This window comes from Cygnus atratus, chromosome 17 (genome assembly GCF_013377495.2).
Source record: "Cygnus atratus isolate AKBS03 ecotype Queensland, Australia chromosome 17, CAtr_DNAZoo_HiC_assembly, whole genome shotgun sequence".
Classification (NCBI taxonomy): domain Eukaryota; kingdom Metazoa; phylum Chordata; class Aves; order Anseriformes; family Anatidae; genus Cygnus; species Cygnus atratus.
This window is the reverse complement of record NC_066378.1, coordinates 1169613-1178964: the sequence shown is the minus strand read 5'-3', so window position 1 is coordinate 1178964 and position 9352 is coordinate 1169613. Positions and strand designations below refer to the sequence as shown.

The following is a 9352-nucleotide window of genomic DNA, read 5'->3' as shown; positions in this document are numbered from 1 at the left end:
GCTGGTAATCCTTCAAAGGACAATGAAGAGACTCAAAAGACACCTGAGGTATCGCATGGTGAAAGAAATGCAGGACAGAAAATATCTAAATATAGCTTATAAAAGTAAGTGGGATGAACTGTGCTGACAATAACTACAACGTTAGTGTGTGCTCAGTGTACGGATAAAATCATTAACCAATTAAAAAGAGCATAACAAGCCATGATGGATGGTAATTGCCATTATGAATGCATAATTCAGTATATAAGGGACCATTTCAGTATCTCTAATGAGAAACCTTAGCTCAGTTTCATTGGATTTAGACTGCTGAGAAGCTGGACCATGCTATGCACCGCTTGCTTGCTGATACACTGTTCCTGCTGAAAAGGGCCTGGGGGTTATAGTGTATGCCAGAGTGAATATGAACCAGCAGTGAGCTTTCATTGCAATTAAAACAAACGGCACCCTGGACTATGTTTGGGAGGAGAGTGGCCAGTGTGCTGAGGGAAACTGTTATGCCCCTTTACTCAGCACTGGGGGAAAGCCCGCCTGCAACACTGTCCCCAGTTTTGAGCTGCCCCTGTTCAAGAGAGATGCTGAGAGACTGGAAGGGATCTGCTGGAGACCCACCAGGGTGGGCCAGGGCTTAGAGCCCATGTCCTGCAAGGAGGAACTGTGAAGCTGGGATGCCTTCATCTAATGAAGAGGAGGTGCAGGGGTGATCTGATTGCAGTGTACAACTACCCGAAGGAGAGTTGCAGAGGTGATGGAGCCAAACTCTTCTCTGTGAACCCAGATGACACAACAAGGGACAATAGTCATTAATACAGACAATAGAGTAGGAATGCTCTTTATTTCTTGATCCTTTGGGAAGGTGTGGTGCCCTGGCTATCTTCTTTCAAAACAAAATGAATGGTTTCTCAGTGTCAAACACAGATAAACTGACTGTAGCCACATCCAGAGGCCTTTCCAACAAGAATTTCTACAACTAGTGGTCAGTGGATATACAGTCATCAGATTCCCACCTACAGGATAACTTGTATTACAATCATTGTTGCAAAGATAGTAGGTTAGAATACGTAAGACTGGTTAGGCAGAAATGCATCTGGCAATATGTGCAAGTAAACTCTGTTCTTAGTTATATGTGCAATGTAAGACGGGGCTGTGGGGATTATGGGACCCTAAGAAGCCTTCCACAGCTGCTCCCTCTTCCTTCCCATCTCCTCCTGATCCCAAACTAGAATAAACAGCAAGACACTCATCAGAGCCAGACATTTGTAATGAGGCCAGCTGTCATAGAGACGATACTGGGGACAGTAGCTGAGGAAGGCTGGTTGATGGTCTTGCCCCAGGGCTTGAAGCTTTTGCCATGACCACCGCTATTACAACAAGCCTGACGCCAGGTGTAGGAGGCCTACAGGCTGTGAGTGGCAGTATGGTGACCTGCCTGCTGGGACCTGGGCAAGGTGTGAGCACATCAGAGGAGCTGCGGGTTAGCCCCATCACCTGAACTTCAGCAGCCGGCCTTGGAGAACAGCACACAAGCAGCTAGTGCATGCGTACCTACCAGCCTGCTAGCTGCTGTCACCTCCCGGTGCTGGCTATAGGAAATTCTGTGAGCAGCAAACCTCTTTCCTCCTCTCCTTCCCTGGCACCATCCGAGCAGCACAGCATCTCCACGGTCTCTCTGTGAGCAGCTTGAGGACAAGGACTGAGATGTATAACTTTTTCCTTTCTCAGAGGAGTAGAACAGAAGAAGGAGCAGGAGGAGTGATGGGAAAAGGAACCAATAAGCTTAAGAGAACAGCTGGAACAGAGGGAGACACAACAAGCCTCCCAAAGTGATGTGGGTGCCAGCCTGTGGTCCTCAGGTCCTGTGGGTGATGGCAGGAGGCTGCTGGGCTTCCTGAGGCTTCCCTGAGCACCCCTACTCCACACATCCCCCTTTCCACAGAGCTGTGGTGCCACTGCCTCCCCCGTCTGCCGAATCGCAAAGGGTGGCGAGGGGTGTGAGCCATTGTACTTGGACAGGAGCTTGTTGGGCTCCAGATGTTGTGCTCCAGAAGCATTGCAGCTTCTTTCAAGCCACAGGTTTGAATATCTGAGGATTAGAGACCTACAGGCAATTCCTAGACTGGCAGTATCGGCACTGCTGTGACCCTTGGAGACCACTGCCACTGGGTAGCGGAGCTGCAGCTCCAGGCTGCAGGGCACTGCATTACTGCACTGGTTCTCTTCAGCCTGCTAAGACATTTCTGTACTCCAGTAGCTTGTTCTGCAGTTTGTGAGTATGTCTTGCTGGTTGTGAGTAATTTATGTATTTATTATGCCCCCTGGCAGTGCTGTTTTACTAAAGTTGTCCCTTTTTTTTATGTCACTCTTTTATCCCTCTGGGAACAGGTTTTATATATCTTTAAAGAAAACAGAGTTATTTCATATTTTTTAAATGGGATTTTAAGTGGAGTAATGCAGATGAAGGGGAGCTCACAAACACAATAATGCTTTGTATCTTAAATAAAAAATACCTTTCTCAGGAAGGCATGCAGTGGTGATTTTTCTCTTGGGCTTTCTGCAGAAAGTGCTGGCTGTTAAAGGACTTTTCTATACGTCTCTAACCAATTCAGAGCACATTTTTCCTACATAGTTCTGCTCTGTACTAAAGAGGAAGGCTTTTATCAAGTGCCTTTTGTGTATCCAGATGGTTTCTCTAGGTGCTAAACAGGGCTTAAGAAGATGCCGGAGTCATTTGAGATACAAAGGGAGGGAGAGGGGAGCAGGGATGCTCCCAGTCACCGATCCTGGTTAATTTAGGGAGTAAATGAGATCCACCTTATGCCTGGGGAAGGTCCTGCTGCCCCTGGCTCACCCAGCCTGTCTCTATTCCTTCTCACCAATCTTAACTGCCTCTGGACAAACAGTTTTAAGGCTTTCCTCGGTGACGCCAGGAGCCGACACGGAGCATTGCAGGAATTTTGTGGTTGCTGCTATTTATAATGCAGTGAAGTGCAGGCTCCTTTGCAGATCTCCAAACTCAGGGTCATTTCACGCAGGGCAAAGGGAAGCAGTTTCTGCAAGACGACAGGACAAGCTGAGGGTCCCTCGGCCAGCCCCTTGCCAGCCTTGAGCAGGGCGTGGGAAGGAGGGAAGTGATGCTTGCAGGGAAGAGGTGAGCACTGGCCGTGCCTGCTTGGCAGGGATGGAGGAGGGATGGATCCCTAATCCCCATGGCTAAAACAGGCACTTCCAGGTGGGCTATGGACACTGCTGTGGTCCCATGTTTCTGGGAGGTCTCACCCAGCAACGGGGCTTTGAACATCCACTGCCTGGCCTCAGACATGCCTGGCGCTCAGCATCACCAGGGCACAGAGGTGAGGATTTGCCCCCAGAACGAGGTGCACACCTTTTGTGGCACTGCTCCCTTTCTGTCATGAGCTCCTGGTTTAGGCTCCAGCCTCATCTCTGCTCCTCTGTTTAAATCTAAAGTGTTGTTTTTAACTACAATCCACTTTTTCCACTTAATTTCTGTTCTAAGCTGCCTGGAGCAGGTGAGGATCCCTCACCACTCCCGACCTACGGGAATATCTCTGAGCCGTCATTAAAGGACAGAAGATGCAGTTTGAAAACAGCCTCTGGCAGAGCCGCTGAGTGCCTCCTGCTGCTGGCCTGGCCCTGCATCTGCCTCTCCCTGCTTCGTGCACAGGTAAGGGCTCGGGGGGGTTTCCTTGAGCCTGACGTGGGGACAGAGTGGGGATGGTGAAGCCTCAGGCACCAGCTGGCAGCAGGGCCTGTAATCACATTTTTTGGGGGGGAATGGCATTATCCTCACTGTGCCGAGCACAGCACTGAGATGTACGGGGCCAGCACAAAATGAAGATGAAGATGTCAGATGTCACAGACTGTACCCAGGGGCTGTGGCTCCAATCATGGCACCACAACCTTGTTTGCAGTACGTGTGATGTGGGAAATCGACAGTGCAATGCCATGAACCCATCCTCTTGATCAAGCTGCTGCCCTCAATATTGGCATTTGTCAGCACAGGGATTGTAGCCATCATCAATGCTGGTAAAATCTGGGGATTTGATCTAAAGGAAGGAGATGCTCAGTCACAGCACAAAACCCAGAGGATGCCAGGCAGACTCCCAGAGAAATACTGACTCAGTGTGGGAGTTGCAGCATTAGGTAAGCACCAGACTTTGCCTCCTGGAGAGCAGGTCCAAGTTCAGCAGCCTGTGAATTTCAACAATCCTCTCTCAGAAACCTACCCATAATTTATCACTCTGGTAAGCAGGACTAAATCAGAGCTACACCAACACTTAGCTATCAACAGCTCCTTCAATCAGAGAGCCCACAGCTCTATGTAGCATGCAATTAACCTTCTAGCTACAAAAGTAAATTACAACACAGGGTGAAGAACGACTCAGAAGCTTGCCTCAAAAAATGAGGTCTGGATTCCACCTTCTTGCTGATGTTCAGTCTGACTACACCCTCATTTCGTGCAGCCACATAGGGAATGGCAGCCTGGAGAAGGACAGGGACAGAAGGCTGAGCTGTGCGGCACAGCATGGAGGGCATCAGAGAGGGAGGATGGCTGGGACTGCCTGGGCATGCCACTGCCTTCCCCTCTCGCTGGTTAGCAGAGGAATCACCCTCCCCTTCCACTTCATGGCACTGCAGCAGTGCTGTGTTCATTGTGGACTCATCCCACTTCTTCCCTCCTCCTTCACCCGTGGTTAAGCACATCTGAGTCTGGCACTGCCTTATTCTGACTTCATGGTGCTGACAGTTTTGGAGTTGAAATGAGCGGTGTAGCACAGCAGCAAGTCAGACCTAGTGACTCACCCATTTTCATGCATTCATCTCACACTCATATACCACTATTTCTCTATGTTATTTCTTGCTTTCTGTTTTGGTGCTTTGAGAGAAAATTCCTGCTTTTTCAGTCATGCTGCAAAAGCCACACCATTAACTTGAAATAGTTTGACTGTTCCATGGCCTCTGGCCCATGAGCCAAGTAACAGTGAGCATGCACAAGCAAGGATGAGCAGTAGGAGAGAAGATGCCCAGGAGTTCCCAGACATGTGAGACAGGAACTGTGCAGTTCACCTGCAGAACACCTGCAGTGCTCATATACTCATTTGTGGCTATGTCCAGCACTATGATTCCTAGGTACAGAGGTACAGAGCTGTTCTTACAGACCAAGGGCTTATCTTTATCTGCAACGAACTTACATTGAACCCAGAAAACCATCTAAAAAAAAAAAAAAAGCTGAATTATTTCTTTACACAGATATGCAAGCATTGGGGTTTTCAAATAGAAACAATAGAATGACTTACTAAAAATCAAGAACATGTGAGCTAAAACGCTGGTGTCTGGGCAGAGACTTGGGGCAGATTGCAAAGCTGGTGTCAGAGCCCCTGACCTGCCAGCATGATAGATGCCAAAAAGGAACATTTCTGAGCAAAAAGTAGAAAAGGAAAAAAATCTGAAATGAAACACCTGGAAGGGTGGTGCAGGAAACAAATACCATTTGCAGACTTCTGAATGGTTCCCAGACCTTTGGGAGCAGCCTGCAGTCTCCTAGAAATATGAGCCCACTGGATTTTACTGTGTTCAAATGTAACCTGTGTCAGAGGCAGGTCCTCCCGTGGTGCAAAGGGAGTCACAAGACAACAGGGAATAGGGCTGGAAGGAACTGCCTGGTAGCATTCAGCTCATCACCAGCCGAGATAATTCTACCCCCATCAGCCCTAACCTTTGCATTGAAACACCCAGTGAAAGAGATCTCATCACTTCCCAAAGCAAAATCCCTCACCCTCTTTCATTATGGGAAGTTTTCCCTAATATTTACCCTAAATATATCCACTGCTGCAATTCCACCCTTTTCTTTCTTTTCCTGAACATAAATGACAACATATTTTTTCATCTCTGCAGCTACCTTTTGTACAACTACAGCTGGCATCACGTCTCCCCTCAGTCACCTCTTCCAGTGATGACAGTTCTGCCAAATGTTCTTCTAGACTGATGACTGCCTTGCTTCTGCCCTCCAAACTCATCCGTCTTCTTCTTGAACAAAACAGACACATCAAGATCCAGGTTTCTGGCAAAGCCTAACATGTGCTGAGCAAAGCAGTCACTTGTGCAGGCAAGCACACTTGTGTCACACTGCAGATGGGTGTCCCTCTCTTCCCACCACACTGTGATGCCGTGGGCTCCTCTTTGCTGGGCTCACTGGGATGGTTTCCTGCAGTGCTGGGTGCTCCCCACCGTGTCTCTGGGCAGTCAATTTTTCCTCTGCCTTGAAATCACAACACATGACATCCATCACTGCTCATCTGAGGGTAAGGCCTGTTTTGCTACCATAGGAGGATATTAAATTGATTTTATGTGACTTGTTCTTGACAAATCAAACCTGGCTGTAATTCCCTGGCTCGTTATCTCCCAGGTGCTCACAAGTGGTTTGTCTGTTAATATCTTCTCCTTCTTTTCCAGGTATTTCAGGCAGCTGGCTGGTCGATAGATCCCCATTTCATCATTCCTTTTTTAAAGATGGGCTTTGCGTTTATTTTTCCAGACCTCCAAAATTGTATCCATTCTCCACACAGTCTCAAAGATAAAAGCCAACTGCTCTGAGATTGATTCAGCCTCCTTTGAGCACCATAGAGCAAATGCTGGCAGGCCCAGGCAATTTGAAACCCTATAATGTATCTAAGTGCTCTCTCACCCATTCTTCCTCTGTTGCGGAGTAAATTCTTGACCCTTTGTCACTAGAGCTGTTTGCGTTAACCATATCGTTGTCACCAACTCTTTTAGTGAGGACTGAAACAATAGCAGACAAATGTCTTTTGTCTGCGGCATCATCACTCAAGTCTTCCTCAGCCCCTTCCAGTAGCACTGGGACAAGGAGGAATCTCTTTGTCTTTATCCCAGTACTTATTTCATTATAGGAAGTTTCATTGTTAGTCTTTACGTCCCTCACTAGTCGTATGTCCTGTTGTGCTGATGGTGCTTTGATTCCTCCCCTACCTGTTCACCCCTTTTGTATCTGCCCTTAATAATCCACCTGAGGTCACCTTTATCGTTACTCTATCTGCCTCACACCTCCAAGCTGGGAATTTGACAGTACCCAGGCCATCATCTTTCTGTCTCCTGCAGGATGCACCTTGAGCAAAAACCCTTTGTCCCCTGGTCCTGAGCTCCCTGCTGCGGAGACAGCAGGTTTCCTCAGTACTGCTTTGGCCACAGGTCAGCCAAATCATATTTAGTTCTAGTTTTGTGCCCATCCAGCAAATACACATCAACAGGGGCCAGGACCTTGGTCTATATAAAGCCTGATCTGCGCTTGAAGGGTGTGCTTCTATGAACTGCAATTTAAATGGGCACAACTAAAATGATGCCAAGCCAAGATGGATGCACTTACTTTAATAACAAGAAACAGTAACAGTCCCAGGCTAAACACACACGAGTTATTTTTACTCTTAAACCAAAAGGATCCTCAAGGCTTGCCTTGAACCTAAAAGCACGATTCAGCTAACGCAACCCTTCCAGGTGTGGGCGGTGCAGGACACGTGCACCGTGGGATCTGTGGGGCAGATGAAGGCCCCCAGCCCCTTATGGGCCTGCCAGGGATTTGTTGCTGCTTCATCCCCACAGAGACCTCGGGATCCTCTGCAGAAGGTTGCTGTGCTCTGTGTCGCTTCCATTAATCACCACCTCGGTCAATTATTTGTCAGCATGTAAGCTGTCCTCTACCCCAGGCTGGGCTGGAGTAGCTTGAGCTTGCAGAGGGGCTGTGTGTGGGGGGCTCTCTGTGCAGCTCAGCCCCACCGATCTCATGGAGGAGATGAGGGGTACTTGTCACACCAGTGCCACTGCAGTCCAGTCACACTTGCTGTCTCTGCAGCACTCCCAGGAAAGAGGACAAAAAGTGGCACTTGTTATGGCTTTAAAAGTCATCGACTCCTTCTGTTCCCGGCAGGGTAGGAAATGGAATAATAGGAAGCAGGAGCAATCAATCCCAGACTGTTAAATAATGGCACTTTGATAGGACCGTTATATCAATTAATTCTAAAATGATCATTCAGTTTTAGGACCATGTGTTGAGCTGCCGTTTGAGCCTGTATTTCTGCTATCTCATCCATCACCCTACGAGACAAACATGCCCCGAAGGATGACAAACATGCCCCGAAGGATGTCAGCAGCCTGGCTGTGACGGGAGGTGTCAGCATGCAGACAGACCCTTCAGTGCTTTGCAGGCTGAGCGCCTGGAGGCACCCAGCGGTGGTGGGCAGACAGGCCTTGGCACGGGCTAATCATGATAATGAAGGAACACATATTGTACGTTCCTTTGTTATTCACAGCTGAGATCCCCTTGCGTCCCATCCCCTCTTAACGACTTCATGATGATGATATGGTCATTAAAGTTGGTTACTTGCTCAGGGCTCCTGCACATGAATTACGAGAGTAAAACATTAAATGGAGAGGTTCAGAGCTCTTGCAGAGCCATCAGCTCTTCATGACTGCTAATTAATCCAGGGTGTGATTAACTACAGGCAGTGACACTTGTGTCTGCTCCTTTCAGAGCTGTACTGGGAGCCCAGCTGTGGGTCGAGTTAGTGCATCACCAGACTAGGAGCAGATCATGCTCTGGGCAAGTCCCACCTGCTTTGTGGTCCTTGGGCATTAACTCACATGGTCTTCACAGCCATGCTGTGTAGTTTGCAGCAAGAGCTGCTGGGCTTAGTGCCTGAGCTGCATCCCCAACGTGTCTCACCAAGGGCTGTGGCTGCTGCAAGAAGGCTTAGCTCTGGACCACTGATAAATCTTGTTACATCCATAATAAATCCTTTTTCTGGCATTACAATGTGTGTCCAAACTGTGAAGTGCCTTGCTGGTCGTCAGGATCCATCTGAATTTGTTCGTGTGGAGCGGGATGCAGGTGCCTGATCTCTTCATGCCCCATGTTCCCCTTTGCAGGGGCTGTGGAGGGATGTTGACATGAATACATTGTGGAAGACCATCTGTGCTCTGCTCCCGTGGGGCTGAAAGGCACAACGACCCCAGTGGGGCTGGCTGCAGCTCCCTGCATGGGGCATTCCCTGGGTCTTCCCTGAGCCCATGCTGCATCACACACCTCCGTGCAGCACGGGAGCCGAGAGGATGCTGCGCTGCAGGCATGTTGTAGAACTCGCTCGCAAACTCTGTGTCCCTCAAGGGTCCTGCCTCCTCATCTCGGTTATAGATCCTTTTGTTTCCTCATCTGTAGTATTTACGTCTGACCTTTGCCACTCAGACATGTGCGCATGCGCTGCGGAGGAATAACTGATGAAAGATTCTGGAGTCCTTCTGGGCCGGAGGGGTGTACAGTGCTGCAGAG

The 9352-nt window shown here is 48.7% G+C and overlaps 1 long non-coding RNA gene across 4 annotated transcripts; it reads left to right on the top strand.

The window, feature by feature from the left end:
* Positions 1–3002: 3002 nt before the first annotated feature.
* Positions 3003–8833, top strand: LOC118260672 (uncharacterized). 4 transcript variants are annotated; one of them, XR_007708951.1, is made up of 5 exons: positions 3003–3145; positions 3227–3347; positions 3512–3679; positions 5911–6317; positions 8061–8833. It is a non-coding gene; the product is annotated as an uncharacterized LOC118260672 (long non-coding RNA). The 4 variants fall into 4 exon arrangements; XR_004782281.2 differs by lacking the exon at positions 5911–6317; XR_004782282.2 differs by lacking the exon at positions 5911–6317 and having other exon boundaries at positions 3217–3347.
* Positions 8834–9352: the final 519 nt, after the last annotated feature.